The following is a 17105-nucleotide window of genomic DNA, read 5'->3' as shown; positions in this document are numbered from 1 at the left end:
CTTGGAGGATGAAATAAGAGTTGAATCATGACGTTTATTTGTTGTATAATGTTGCCTACATATACTATGCTTACCATGTATTTGATAAATGCTTATGTGAAGGAAAACTGCCCAACTAGTATGATATTATTCAATCCTCATGTATGTACAAGTTTATGCATATCACATGTTTGGTGAACTGCCTCAATAAATGAATTATACATTGTCATGTTGGTCATGTATTCAAGAAAGTCATGCTTTGTCAGTTTCTTTCCATCGAGTCTTGGGGGTACTAGTACCATAAAATTTAGCTATATGCCTGATCCTATGTCATGTTCTCAAGATACTCTCAGTCAAGCCATGTTCAATAGAATTCAGTCAGTCTCATGACTTAAGAAAACTCAATAACTTTAGAAAATCTAAGTCAGTTATCAGACCTTAGTAATATTTCATTAGTCAAAGAAACTCAGTTAACTCAGTCTAATAAGTTCAGTTAATCATGTTCAGTATCTATTCAGATGGGAGTATAAATTAGCACCGAGTGAACCCAAGGATGGGAACACACCTATTATATAAGGGTGTGATTCTTAGAAGCAATCCTTCCATTCCAGAACTATGTAACCAACATAGAAAGACATCATAGCCTGGGATATGAGGGTAGATGAGGTGGATTAACCTGTTATATGAGGGTTCCCACCATTCTCACTAAATTTACCTATTATATGAGGGTTACTCACTTATTGTCCTTACCAGTGGTGCGGTATTAACACCCTTCCAATTGGGGTTACAGATTAGACCCCAACTCAGCCATAATGGCATATTAGAGGCATATCAGTTAGATAACTACTTCCCATAGTTTCAGCTATAGAAATCAAGACTGTTAGATAAAGTCATTCAGTCTTAGTAATAGAACTTACATAGTTCTACATAATTTAGGACTGTCAAATACAGTCAACTCAGATACAGTACAGAACTTATCTAGTTCCACCAGATTTAGGACTGTCAGATGCAGTCACTCATGTTATCAGTTATATCAGTCATCAGAACTCAGTTACCAGTTATGTTAGTTATCAGTAAATTTATGTTATCACGATCTCAGTTATAGTTACTATGTATTCATGCATGCATTCTCATGTTCATATTAGTCAGTTAGTCAGTATTTTTCATGCATATAAACCCCATGTATTCAGTCTACCTCATATGCGTACCAGTACATTCAAAGTACTGACGCATTTGCGCTATGGTGTCTTATACCATAGATTCAGATACACGATCTCCAGAGCACCAGTAGCATTCCAGTCTCAGTAATCACAGTTAGCAGTGAGTCCTCATCTTTTGAAGACATGACCATTAATTTACTAGTTGGAGTTAGTTGGGGACATGTCCCATTAACTCCTTATTAAGACAGTTCAGTCAGTTAGAGACTTTTCAGACTATCATATTCAAATAGTTATTTCAGTTGTTTTGGGTATTTCATACCTCATCCAGATGTTATATTTTTATTAGTTATGTTACAGTTTTGAACCTTATGGCCTTTCATCCTTTATTTCTGCATTCATACAGTATATTATGCAGTATTCAGGTACAGATATCAGTCATGGGTTAGCTTGTGGTCCTTCATGGTCATGAGCACCGTGTAGCATTTCGGGTACCAGATTTGGGGTGTTACAAACTTGTTATTAAAGTCTAAGGTTCAATAGAGTCCTAGAAGTCTGAAAGCCACATCTAGTAGAGTCTTGTACATGGGTATATTGCGCGCCACATTTATGTGCAGCAGGCTATAAGATGTTTTGGAAAAATTTCCCTTCTTTTAGTATTTATGTCATTCCAGTAAGCATAATCTTAAGTCAATCTCTCAGTCTAATTCGTTTCTCTCTTTCTTCTACAGAACATGCCTCCAAAAAGATGAAATAGGAATCAGTTAGCCCCTCAGCCCAAAGTACCTTTGGGCCAATATATTTCTCATGCAGAGTTCAGAGTTGCATTCACTACTCTTGCTCAGTCAGTTGCTGCTCAGAATGAATAAATAGCTATCGTTCCAGCCAACCCAGTGGGCAATTCAGCTGTAGCCAGGATTTGGGACTTCACCCGAATGAATCCTCCATCCTTTCTTGGGTCTAAGTCAGATAAGGACCCTCAAGAATTCAACAATCAGGTTCAGAAGGTTACTGACATTATGGGGGTGTCAGTTCTTAAGAGTGTTGAGCTAGCTGTATATCAGTTGTAGTATATTGCTCATACTTGGTACAATCAGTGGAAGTCAAAAAGGCCAAATAATGTAGAGCCTATTGAGTAGGAGGTGTTTCTCACAGCATTCTTAGATAGATTCTTTCCCCTAGAGCTGAGAGAAACTAAGGTGTTAGAATTTATCAACCTCAGGCAGGTTAACATGACGGTGAAAGAGTATTCTCTTAAGTTTACTCAATTATCCAGATATGCCCCTCATATGGTTGCAGATAGGCTATGATTACTTAGGGAGTCGTACCTCTAGACGGGGTCATTTTCCAACTTTTAACTAAGGGCCTTATGGTCATTTTACATGCTTAAAACCCTGAGCCCTCTCACTATTTAAGGCATTGTAGACTCCTACGCCCTCATTTACAAGACTCAAACACTCCAAACACTCTATAATTTTCTTGAAAAAAGATTGAAGGCTAGGGTTTGGAGGAAGATCTTCAAGAGGCAAAGGGGAGTCAATATTCTTAGTGATTCAAGCTGTATAAGGCATTTATCACTTCCCTTTCTTAAATAACTTTAAAACCCATGTATTTCACACTTGAATAAGTATGTTTACGTGGTGGTTTTAAAATAAAATAAAAGGGGTTTTGTTGCTAAATGATGAACAATAATGATTCCTACTTAGACTTGTGTTTATTCATGATATTGAAGATGATTCTCATATGTAGATGCTTGTTGTACGTGGTATAATATGTGGTGAATTAGTAACCCTAATATTTAGGGTTTCTACCATAAAATTGGCCTTGGTAAAGGCATGAACACAAGGTTCTTGTGAAAATGTATAAGTGAGATATCTAGTTACATGATGATGGTGCTTTGAACTAGGGCAATGGCTAGATATGTGTGAATACTTGATAAATGATATTGTGAAGGTAAAATGAGCCATGTATTGAGTAATTGATTACCTTGATAGTTTGACGATTAAGAAGGGGGTTAAAGTCCCTAACATAAAAATGAACAAGAATTATGTGTGGGATTAAATTATGGTACATAATTGCTAATGAAATATGAATGGCTTGTAAGGGTCTTGAGGACCATAGTTTGAATTGTATGAGGAGTTGAATTAAGGCATTGGTCTATTGAAATGGTTGAGAAATGAAGGCTCTTATGAGGACTATATGGTCATGTATGATGTTGAATTGGATAAATGGGTTATCATCCATATGTGTGACATTGAATGTATTTGGATGCATGGACAAAGGTTTAGAGTCCCAATGTCAACTAATGATAGTAGTAAAGGTTTGAGGTTAAATTCCCTTACCTAATGAAATTGTTTGTGGTTAAAGTCCCTTGCATAATGAGATCTTATGAGGTCGAAGTGCCTCTTCAAAATAATTGTCTTAGGATTAGAGTCCCTTATCTAATATGGCAAGAGGTTACAATCCCTTGCCAAATGGGTGAGCATATGGTTAGAATCCCTTACTTGAATGAATATGTGTGAGTGGCTAGAGTCCCTCACTTGAATAGATGTGTATGGGGTTAAAGTCCCTTACATGATGATATTTGAATACGATTAAAGTCCTATGCCTAATGAGGAATTTCTTATTGTATAAGTATGGAAGGTTGGAGTCCTCCATTACATGCATGATAAATGAGTGTTTCCAAAGTATTGATAAATCTTGTCCCCTTGATTAGCATGTGATATGTATATATGGATAAGGTTATGAATGTGATCGAATATGATATATTTCTTGTTGTTGAAATATGATGATATTTTATTCTTATCCTTGAGTTATATGCCTGCGTTTCAACCACTAACCATCTCCGTACGCTATGTCCCCACGCGACATAGGGACCAGAGCATCTTCTTCTCTCCCTGCGCAGTGATTAGGCAATTGAAGCGGTTCATGCATTGAATTTGGAGTGGTGAGCTTTCTTTCTTTGGAAGACATTCATACTTGGTCACCTATCTTTAGACTTAGTTATCTTTGGCTTGGTTTGGCTATCTTCGGGGATTGTCCTGACTATACACTTCTAATCTTCAGTTGTATAGAGGTATTGTGGATGACTGTGAACTTGGGTATATTGGTTAGTTGATGAACCTAATGAAATGGTTAGACATGTTTAAGCTATGACTTATATTATGTTTCTCCACTATGTTACCACATAATTGGATTCCATCCGACCCTTGTGATTTATATTTATGACTCGGTTGGGTTATCGGGGTAGCCTTTGGTTCATGTGAGCTTGGGGTGCCCATACGACATGGACTAGCATTGGAGTGTGTCACAATATACATCACGAGAGAAAATTTTGAGAATACCAGTAACAACATCATAGAATGCTTCAAAATCATTGTGGATGGCAAGAGCATACAGACAATTTCGTCCAGTGTCGAAGCCCAAAGAAGAGGTAGCACCCTTCGATATAGGAGTTGATGAAGTAGCAACAGGAATCTCATTTGACACAGAAGAATCCCTAGAAGGAAAATCCCTCTTCATATGACCAATCTATCTACATTTAAAACATTTGTTTCTCCCTTCTCCACAAACACCACGATACACATGACCACAGAATCTACAAGGAGGATACAATGGAGCTGACTGAGTCCCACTAGCCTGAGACTGGGCTCTTGGCGCACTAAACCCACTATCATACTGAGAACGATGATGACCCGACAACTTTGGATAAAGAGTACTAGTCATAGAGTAGGAACCAGAATTTTCGAACTTCTTCTTAGACCACTTTCCACCGTTTCTACCACTCTACTTCTGATCTGCACCCTAATCCAAATATTGAAACTTCTTATTCTGCCTTTCACTCATCTCTACTTGTTTTTCATTCTGATCCTCCACTTGTTTCATAAACAGCATAAGTCTAGAGATGTCCATATCCTTGTTCAATAAGGTAGCCTTGCTCTCCAAGATTAACTCAGGGGACAACCTAGAGGCAAACTTCCTTATTCTAGCCCTCAGGCTAGAAACTAACTCAGAGCATAACGCGACAGCTGATGAAACTTCAGGGCATACTTCTTTATAATTATCCTGCCTTGCTTTTAATTCACAAATTTCTCAGCCTTCTCCTTCCTCAAACCCTAAGGAAAGAAGCGATCAAGAAAAGCTTTAGAGAAGTTATCCCACAAATCGGACTCAGTATCATCACCCCTAAGTTGCTCCCACTTTTCGTAACATTGGTATTCTATATCCTTCAACTGATAAGCTGCGAACTCTATGCCCTCCATATCAGTATCATGCATCAGACGAAAGATCTTTTCCATCTTATCAATGAATTTTTGAAGATCTTCCTCAACTTTAGAACCAGTAAAAGTAGAAGGACTCAACCTCATAAATTTCCCAACTTTAGTAGCCTCGAAGGATGGAGCAACAAAAGCAACTTTCTTAGTCTGGGAGGCCACCAGCTGGGTAAGCAAATGAATGGACTGGAGAAACTCAGCATTAGTTATGTCAGCTTGACGTGCCTGAGGAGGGACTGGGGGAACCGACGGAGCTCCATCAGGGCATTCAGAAGAAGCGACTCTAGACCGAGTCTGAACTCCTGGATAAGGATGAGCTCCGTCCATATTGTCCTTAGACTAGACAGAAGATTTTCCATGAGCATCAGTTCTTTTGGGTGGCATAATTCAAAAAGTGAACAAACGGGAATTAGAGGAGATTCAAAACCTTAGACTCTATAGCTTGAAATAGAATCAACGAGAAAGGAAAACATTCCTAAATGTCTCATAGCCTCTTCATTATAAGTGTGGCATGTTACACACCCATAAAAGAGACTCTATTTTACACGGCTTTTTTGGACACCCAAGGACACCAAACCTAGGCTCTGATACCATCTTTGTCCCGACCCAAACCAGGGATTGGACATGACGGGCATCTTAAGTCCATCAGAGACTGGAGACCACCCCGTTGTACCTAACCAAACAACACGATATCCATAAAGTTGGATGAATTTTTAAAATATAACAAGATATCACAAGGTAATATTTAAGAATAAAAGATAAGCTTATGACCGATAACTAGTAACCATCTAAAACAACAGACCAACATCACTCAAGTCTACAGTAATCCAACAAAGCCTTCTAACAGAAAAAACAAAAACTAATCTTGGTCAGGACATGTCCCTGACTCTAATAGATGACAATGACAATGATAATGTAACTCTTAGTTCTAATCTATGAAAGGAACCGATAAAATGTCTAGGTCTTTTGGAGAATGAAAGATCACCACTTCACCACTACAAACCGACAAGCCAAGCTGACCCAATTAACTTTGTGTAGGAAAAGTAGATGTATCTCTGGAATCTATATCGCGTAGGGATAAAACGTCTGAAGATGGTTAGTCGTTTGAGCACTAACAGGTAACTCAGGGATAGGGGATTAAAAATAATTCCATGAATATCAATTCAAGCCATTCCAAAAGCCAATACACATAATCATATGCAAATACATATATATTCATCATGTCCTGGGGTAGGGAACAAGGCTTAATGTGCACTTTAAAACTTTAACCTGGATTGTGTAGCTAACCGTCTTAACATACAAAGGCACCTAGAAGCTATATGGGCACAGCTCTCCCCCGGATGGAAGGGCCCTAGTGTCTATGACCGCACGAACTAGAGAGTATACATATATCCTATGGGGGGACTCGAACCTCCCGTTATATCGAGGTGACACAAGTACCAAATCATGTAACATAATGTGGGGGAATCAAACCTCCAAATCATATGATAATAATAAGGGGTACTCGAACCACTTGGTCATATACACCCCTACATCAACAACCGTGGATTCTAATGTCTGCCCTTCGGACCTCCACTTTTATGACTCACCTACACAACCCTCATTAAAGCCCAATCAAAATAATTATAATAGATTACCATTTATTGAAACATAATACATATTTAGGCATACATTGTTGGTATCATCATACCACCTACACTTGTAAGGTAACATCAACATGCCAAACCATTAATCATTACTTGGGGGAATTCACAACTCCCTTGATTCAATTTAAAATCATTATGCATTATTGACTTTTCACATTATGCAATAGTTCAAGAGTAGTTCAATATGCATATTTTTCATATTCAAAAACCAATATCACAATGTGGAAACACTAAAAGTGCCTTCTATTTAAAAGATTAAATTTAGTCACCAGTGACTATGGGTCATTATACGACTCATAAGGTCTCATTACGACTCGTTACCATGAATCGTAGAAAAGATAGTTTCCAGGGCACCAACACACTGTTAACCCTACAAATCAATTGTTACGACTCATAATGGGACCCTACAAATTATAGGGTCTAGTCAGTCAACAGAAAACCAATTTGGGGAAAACACTTGATATCCTACGATTTGCGCCCAACGACTCGTACCGAGTCCTTACGACTCTTGGTGAGCAACTCGTACTCAGTGTAGAACTTAGTCACACACTTCTTAGGTTACGATTTGAGTCCAATGACTCATCAAAACACCCTAGGCTAGGTCGTAGTCAAGGTAGTGAGGATAAAATTTCAAAAAATTTCAAGGACCAGAAACCCAAGGTGTTACAAAATTATTAATACGAGAAAGATAATACTTATTCTTAAACATCACCTTTATCAACTATCGATAATCAATACACATCCGCATAGACCCATCCATCTTCTTTAGAAACAAAATAGGTGAACCTCAAGGTCATACACTAGGTCGGATAAATCCTATATCCATCAAATCCTATAACTAATCATTCAATTCCTTCAAGTCGGTTGGAGCCATCCTATATTAAGGAATAGAAATAGGCTTTGGTGCCTGGCTCAACATTAATAGAAAATTCAATATCATGATCCAAATGCATTACCAGCCAAATCCATCAAAAACATATCCATGAACTCATGGACAACCCAAATAGAATCTAATGAGGGAGGTAAAGCAACTCTAGTATCATAAATATAAGCCAAATAGGACATAACCCTCTCAACCAAGTGGAAATCTTAAATATAAGATATAACCCTCTTGTGACCTAAATAAAGTGCACCCTTCCAAGCAATTCTTGGCACACCCAATGGTGCTAAAGTCTCACACCTTTCAAAAGTTATGATATAGGATCAGTACATATGATCCACCATGAAAGAGTCTCCTATATATAAGAATAGGCATAGCAAGAGTCTCATTAGCAAAATCAAAACCCAAAGAAAAATATACAGACATATAGGAGAAAGTTAATCTCGGATCAAATAACCCAGATGTAAATTTGAAACAAAAGAGGATAATACATATGAGATAAGTGTTAGAAGCCTCTACCTCTGGTCTGGTGGGTATAGCATAGCACTGTCCATAACTACTGGCTAGTTGAATAGCCCCATGACCAACACCATGTGCCCCACTACCTCTGCCTCATACATCTCTGGCAAAACCCTAACCTCTTACAGTTGAAATAAGAGTAGCTCTAAACAGACAGCGGGGTAGTTCTTGGCCAAATAGCCAGTCTCATTACACACATAGCAACCTCTATGTCCTGAGTCAATAGGGGGAGGTACGAATATACTAGGATGACCACTTAAAGCTTCTGGATGAACTAATAACCCCTCCAACACTGAGGTATAAGAGCTCGGTAGAATTAGAGTAGGCCTTATAGCTCAAATATCCTCAATTCAAGGCTCAGGGAAAATTCCTCTAAAACTACCTCTACACAAGGCAGATCTACATGCCTGTCCACTACCTCGATCCCTTTTATGACTCATAACTCTCCTTCTAGGGTAGGATCTCTTCTCATATGAAGGCTCTATATCTTTAACCTTACGAGATCTAGTTATCACCAAATACACAGAAAAGAGTGAAATATGAATTAAACTATAAGGTATGAAGGGAATATACATGATAAGGAACAAAATAAGTGAAATTTCGTAAAGAGTTCTTTTAGCCTCTAAAAGATATATACAGGCATCTACGTGTCAATCCGCAAGACTCTATTAGACATCCTATTCTTACATTGTTGAGACCAAGGAACCTTGCTCTAATACAAATTTTTCATGACCTACAAACCAAGATTTATGATAGCACTTGTCATGGCAATCCTTGACAAGTAAGCCTATAACCTAAACTAATATAAAAAAGAAGTAATCCCTAATACCCAAGGTAATGCTTCGAGAATGAGGTTGAACCATATAATCATAATAAGTGCAAAGTTACATAACTAAAGATATCATGGAAAAATCCCAAAACCTGGTGTCATAATGTAAGAACTAACTAGTACAACTCGAGATCAAAATACATAAGATATCCAACTAGGAACAAATCTATCCATATATATTAATAAAGATATAAGTTGAATAAGGAAAGGTAGTAGTCAACTCCAGATGCCTGAAGTCAACTGCTACCTCGAATAGCTCTAAAATTTGCCTGAATCAACCATCGTGAGGTGCATTCAATCCAAGATCTACACAGAAAGGGCATAGTAAGGGTGAGTATCATTCACTTGTACTTAGTAGGTATTATAGGCCGACTAAGAAAAGTAGAAAATAATGCATATAAAATGCACACTAAGGAAACATCACCTACAACTAAAAAAATTCCCAAAAGGTAGCCCATACCGTGTTTGTAATGACCCTTTAGGTTATTTTTTTCATATTTCAGCTTATATTAATTGTTAGGACCAGTCTATAGCTTGCCCAAGTCATTTATGACTTGCTGGGATTGATGATTTGATTACCGAGTAGTTTGTTTGGTTTTTAAAGTTAGTTCTTTTTATTAAAGTCTTTGTTGGTTCCAAATGTCCATAGGGCAAAAACTTCAGTAACATAATCTCGAACAAATATTCCAACTACCCCAGTAGATACGAATATCAATTTTAGGCTGGGTAGACCATTGGTTTAGGTACTAATGCAAGCAAACTCATTTCAACCTATTGGTCTAAAAGTGAAAAAATCAGTAGATATAGGTGTGGGACCCATAATTGGTCTAAATGATTTTAGATTGAAAATATACCTTCACCAATGCATTTAGAAATTAGTGGGGTTACAAAGTTTATTTGTAAAAAATAGAGTTTGAATAAGTTCCAGGAAGGCCTATTGCAATCACGATAGTATGATCATGGTCCATAGGATTATGATAAAGACATTCTTATACTTGGTATGGGTATATGAGGACCCTATATTTTGCGTTCTGGCTATTTTTTACCCATCTTTGAGACCTACAACCCCTAAATGAGTGTAATAACTCAAAATTAAGTCTTGTGGGTGTCTTGGGAGCTTGATTAACATCTTCTATCATGATTATCACTTGAAATAAGGTAAGATTTCATCACTTTATTGATGAATTTCTTAGTTCTTGACCCAAAACCCTAATATAGCCTAAGGCTTGATTTTATCCCTAAATTTGCTTTGTTTTTACCCATTTCTTGAGTGTCATGATTCCTTGTTCATTTATGAACATTGGGTTGACCTAAAAAATATATTTTTTGTAAGTGGTACCCACTTGAGGGTTTGGTGTCATTTTTGGACCTGAAGCACAATGGTGAAAGATGGGTATCATTAGACTCGTATTGATGAACAAATTATAATTTTCATAATGTGATGGTATTTTGGAATTTTAAAGTGAAGATGGAAATTGGTGAATGATGTAAGTCTTTTGCAGTTTGGCTTTGTGGTAGGCTTCTACCCACTCTTCTTCAAAGATGATGTGTGTTATATATGACATATGAATGTGAATGTTAAGTTTGATTATGAGTACAGTGACTTAGTCTTGATTATTCAATTTTAGGGACTAGATGAGGGTTTTAGACCTGTAAGGTGGAATCTTTTAACCTTTTAGATCCCATTGCCTTCTCCCTAGATTGGACTAATTTATATCATGGGTATGATATAATTCTAGGTTTGGAATGTGGTTTAAGTGTTGGAATCATGGTTTGTATGATTAACGTTAGTTGGGCTAGTCTAGTGGTCTTTAAACCATAATTTTGGAAGAGTTGACTTGAATGCCAATGTTTCTAGATGAAGTTCCTATCTTAGACTTAATTATGACTTACTTGACATATAAAATTTGAACTATATATATTATCCTAGTTTAGGTCATAGATTTCCCATATATGGAAATGAAGGCTTAGAAGTGGGTTCGTTTGGCCCAATTAGGCCAAGACTTCTGTTATCCCTTACGAACTTAGTTGTGGATGCTAGGCATTGTCTAGACTATTGAGCCTTTATAATAAGCTTACTTTGTGGATTGGTAAATTATGTTGACATACCCCAGATTATTGGGTAATAGATTATGGATATATTCCTTATGGAAGTGAAAATGGGCCTATAAAGATGTTATTTCCTCTTAGAAATGAGAGTTGGGTCCTTTGAGATGCTATTCCTCTTAGTTATGATTATTGAGTATATAGAGATGATATCCTCTTAGTTATGATTATTGGGCCTATAGAGATAATTTTTCTCGTAGTTATGATTATTGGGCCTATAGAGATAATTTTCAACTTCGTTATGATTATTGGGCCTATAGAGATGCTTTTTCTCTTAGTTATGATTATTGGGACTATAGAGATGATTTCCCTCTTATTTATGATTTTAGGCCTATAGAAATGATTTTCCTCTTAGTTTAATTATTAGGCCTATATATATGATATTCCTCTTCGATATGATAATTGGCCAAGAGAGGTAATACTCTTCATAGCCATGATGTATGACCTATATATAAGACATGTCTTATAGATGTTATATGCTTATGTCTACTATGCCTCGTAGTGTGAGATTTCTCCTATATGTGAGATGATTACTAATATACTATGACTTATAAATATGATTGTCGATATGAGTTTTAAATATATATATATATATATATATATATATATATATATATATATATGGGTCTATGGCCGTGATTATTATGTTGCGATTATTCCAGACTTATTATTAGGCCAAGGGCCATTTTATGATATCGATTGGACATCTGGGAAGTAATTATCCTTGTAAAGGATACAATTGTAGCTATGACTATATATATATATATATACATATGTATATATATTTATGTTTATATACATATCTCACCGTTATGGGCGAAGAAAGATATGGTATATTACTTACGATTTCATTGATTTAGATACTAGTAATGGCATGCATAGATTTGGTACATTCATGATTATTATATCGGTAATTGATGTGAGTCTTACTGAAATAAGATCATACTACTTATCTTCCTAAATAATGGTTGAAACCTATTTTTCACCTTAAAAATGGATTTCTTTACAATAATAATTGCCTAACTTATTGGATAACTTAAATATATAAAAGAGGATAATAACGATGTTTTAAAGGTTTGAACGAGATAAATTTTGATCCATTACTTGACACTACTATTCACTCCGGTCATGAGATATTTCAAACCCTTTCTACACTTTAATAATGATTTAGTTCCAAAGATCACTCTAGGCAATAGACTTACAAATTTACATTCCTTATAGCCACGACTTGAGTACGTGAACCTATATTATATATATATATATTGATAATTATGATGACATTGATACTGAGCAAGGCTGGAGAATATTGTTATGATAACATTGATATCTGGCAAGGCCGAAGATACTGTTATGAGGATATTGATACTCAATAAGGCCATAGGATATTGTTATAATAATAGTGATACTTATCAAGGCCGAAGGATACTATTATAATGATACTAATACTCGGTAAGGCCGAAAGATACTATGATGATTATATTGATACCTGACAAGGCTTTAGGATATTGTGATAATGACATATATACCTGATTTGAGTCTAGAGGATAGTTGTGATATTGATTCTGTACCATGCATTCATTTTTGTATATGCATTACCTATCACCAGTACATGCCTATGTCTATCAGTTAATATGAGATAATTTCATAGATATGGATGATAACTATGCCTTATATTATTGTGTGTTGATTGAGTCTTCTAAGCTTGGTTAGTAGGGGAACACAAAGGCTCGATTAGGTATTTGGTTTTATGGAATAGCCAGTTAATTGCATTGTTAGTGATATTTTTATTATCATTGTTATGTTTATTATTATGGCTAGTTTATGACAGATTGGTCATTGATTTGTAATCTAGAATTGAGGTATGTTTTTGGCCTCTTCTATCTTACGATTGCATTATTATGCATGATTATTTCATGTCAAACCTTGTGGATTAAAAACCCTGAGTTTAATAGTGTTAAATCCTGATAGGATTATAATAAGGTTTTAAAATAAAGACATGATGATTTAGGTTATGACTTGAGTTGAATTCATATTTATCTATCTATCTATACATATATATATATAGCTATATGTAGGTATGTTATTATTGTATATCCCATCTTTCTTTTATTACACAGACTGAATATTCATTCCTTGGCCTTGTGTACTACTATATATCCTTATTTTTCCATTCATTTATATATATTGGTTAGTGATATATGGTATAGTGTTGATATCCATAAGTATGGTTGGTATAAGATAGCACACCCTTATTTCTTACTTAGCCTTGGTTGGTATAAGATAGCATACCCTTATTTCTTACTTAGCCTTATTAGGTTGGTCTATTAGACATGAACAGGATAGTTGTTCCTTATTATCCTAGTGGCTTGTTATTTGATTTATGGACTCTTGGATGTAGCTTCTATTCTGTTTATATGCTATGTATATTTTCTTTATCTTTAGAGCTCAATTAGCAGTTTCTTATCGAGTATCATTTGCTAGGTACTCATATTACACTTCTGCAGATTGCAGATCATAGTACAGGTTATCACCATAGATATGTGCATCATGTGGAGAATCCATGGTTCAAATTTTGAGAGTAAGCTATTGACGTTTGGAGCATTACTTACCTCTCTTTTATGTACTAGATTTGTCTATGTATTGTATTCGGAGATAAGTTGTATCAGTGTAATTTATTGTCTGTATTCCACTTTTATACTCTTGTTATATTAGAGGCTCTTGTAATAATACCACCAGGTTTTGGGACTTCATTATGTATTTTATTCTCTTATTTCATCTATTTTCCATTCTTTACTATTTATATATGGGTAGTCTGTTACTAGTTATTCCTGGCTACGGGTTTAGCTTACCTACTGGTGGGTTATAGTAGATGTTATCATGACTTGAGAAATTGGGTCGTGACAAATTGGTATCAGAGTTAGGTTTCACCAGTGTATTAGTATAAGAGTTAAGTGTTAGTAGTGTCATGTGGATTGGTGTGGAGATGTCCATAACCTATCTTCAGGAAAATATAGTAACATTCTTAGGAAATTCATTTCTTGACTCCCTATCATGTGTCTGCATTGCTATGAACCTCGAACACATTCTTTGACTCTATTCTATCCCTAATGAATGATATAAAATGGGCGATGTGCTGGACAGATGTGAATAAGACTTCAGCATGTATTCCAGAGTTTTAGCACAGTGTCAGACTAGAGAGTCAGAGATGGATGTTGAATACTTTCAGCGTTAGCCAAAGGATTTAGGGTCATCTTTGGCTTCAGTTAATATTATGACTTGCTCAAACTTCGAGGTTTGGCATTGGGAATCTGAGTTATGTTGTAGATCCCTCACACCCATGGATGACATTTGAGTCATCAAGTTGTTCTCAGGCTAAAGTTGGAATTATTGGTGTACATTAGGGTTCTTTATTAGTTTTTGATTACGATATTGGATTTTTTGAGTGGGCCAAACTTATTCCTATACTATATTATTCTAAGTAGGACATTAGTAAATGAATATGTTAGAGGACTAGTATTGTAACTCCAATTGGCATCGAAGCACTTGATAACAACTGAGACTTCAAGATGTAGATTATTAGAGAACCATAAAGAGTAGGTATTGCGACTTATGGAAGTGGCAGTAAAAGGCTATGCCATCAGTAGAGTAATATCGGTATTTTATCCAATGGTAAGGATCCTTCCAGTAGAGTTTAGCTTTACTTGCTACACGAGTAATAGTCTAAGCTATGAGTAGTTTTAAGATTAGCAATGATGATCATAGTGGGCAGAGTTCCCACCAAACCTTGCAAAGTTTTTGGTATGGGTCTTTAAGCCAGGACAACCATTCTGGGTTATGAGGGGCAATATCTCAAAGTATGCTAGGATCTTATTTTTTTTGTGTTGTGATGGGAAAACAACTCAAAGAGTGCCCCAGATATAAGTTAGTCAATTAGAAAGAGTTAGCATATATTCCTCGCCAACCTAAAGTTCCTGAGTTAGACTATGACTGTGAAATGGATGATCATTGCTAATGGAGAGTGCTCTCAGCATCAGTTGGCCAGCCATTTAGGCTTAGTTTGTGTTCTAACCATGTTGGTGCTTTAGGAGTTTGCTACTATTGCTGAGAGATCAACTACTGGTCTAGAGAGTGTCCCTAGCATAGGATTTCTAGTCATTTAGCTCATTTAAAACATCCATATAATGTTGTGGCATCTTTAGTTAAAGATAGTGTGCTTGCCGCCTCAGTTGATGATTTAGTCAGTTGATCTGAGTAGGACCCATTCAGATCTATTCTCTTTTAGGTCCATCAGGCATGTGATTGTGTATGTCACCATGATTGATGTGCTTTTATTCTCCACATTTTTACTTTTCATTATGTGTATTGGGGTCTTCATACCCACTAATAATTATATGCCTAGATTAGTTCATATCGATTATTGTGTGCCTTGTAATTGGATTCATGATTATATGATTTCTCCCGTGGTCTTTAGTAGCTTATGAAGTAGATCTATGTTGATATTTATCATTATGAGTGTAGCATTTAGGTTTAAGTCTCATTTATCTCGGTACATTGGCCTTTTTATGGCCCTTGAGTGGTACATAATATTAATATTTATTTTAGAATCGCTTATTTATTATATTGATGTTGATATTATTGTTACTATTGATATCATTGTTGGAGGTTATTGATATTGTTTGGTATTATTACTTAATTTAATTGATATCATTGCTGGAGGTTATTGATATTGTTTGGTATTATTACTTAATTTAATCTATCCTTGTTGGGTAGCTGTATAGACTAGTGTTATCTAGTTTGAATTGTATTTTCTTGTGATTCTTATTCGGTAGCTTGAGTATATAGAGCCTAAATTCATGATTTCTCCCCTATAGCGCGGCGAGGTTGATTGTTTCCATCTTATTTAGCTGTGTTAGATTAATTCGGGAATGTATTTTGGTATTGAAGGAAAGTGGACCTTCTATGGTCCTATTATGATTTTAGAGTCAGCAACTTAGTTGTATCGCTTGTTTTTTTTAAGCTTGGAATCCTTGGACTTGCCTTCTGGGTTGCGTAGGCCTTCGTTATGGCTATCCCTTTCTGTATAGCCTATTTTTGACATTGACTAGTTTTGGATTCATTCTTTGCTTATGGCTATTTCATCGCTTGATAGAGATTTTGACATTGAGATTGAGATATCATGGATTCATCTCTTTGATTTGTTGGGTTTTTCCCTATGATGGTTTACCCTTGTTATTAGTGTGGAGATTGGATGCTCCGTTCTTACTATGATATGATTTTTGACTTTCGCAGAGTTAAGAAGATAGAGGTAGATGGCCTTTTCTATAATTAGTTCTTGAGTTGTCAAATTGGAATTTATTTTATCTTGAGTTGTTTGTTTTCGAGTGGCGGTCTTGACTTTGACCTTGGTTTTGATATTGGTATATTTCTTCTTAGATGATGTAATTCTTGGATAGATTCAGTAAATCCCCATTCTATAGATTGTTTAGTTTAATGAGGCTTTACAGAGTATTTCTCCTTGATGATATGAGGCTAGGGCTATATTTTGCCAAAGTGGAGTGTTGGATTGATTAGTTTTCGGGTTGAGTTGAATCTCTCCAAGTTGGTAGAGTTTTTTCCATCATTAATGTGATTTGTTTCCTTTATGAGTTCTTAAGTATGCTCGGATAGTTCATGTTCTCCAGCGAATATGGAGTTGATTTCCTATGTTTGCAGCCG

Source organism: Capsicum annuum, chromosome 1, assembly GCF_002878395.1.
Source record: "Capsicum annuum cultivar UCD-10X-F1 chromosome 1, UCD10Xv1.1, whole genome shotgun sequence".
Classification (NCBI taxonomy): Eukaryota; Viridiplantae; Streptophyta; class Magnoliopsida; order Solanales; family Solanaceae; genus Capsicum; species Capsicum annuum.
The sequence above is the reverse complement of the archived record's forward strand: the minus strand, read 5'-3'. Positions refer to the sequence as shown.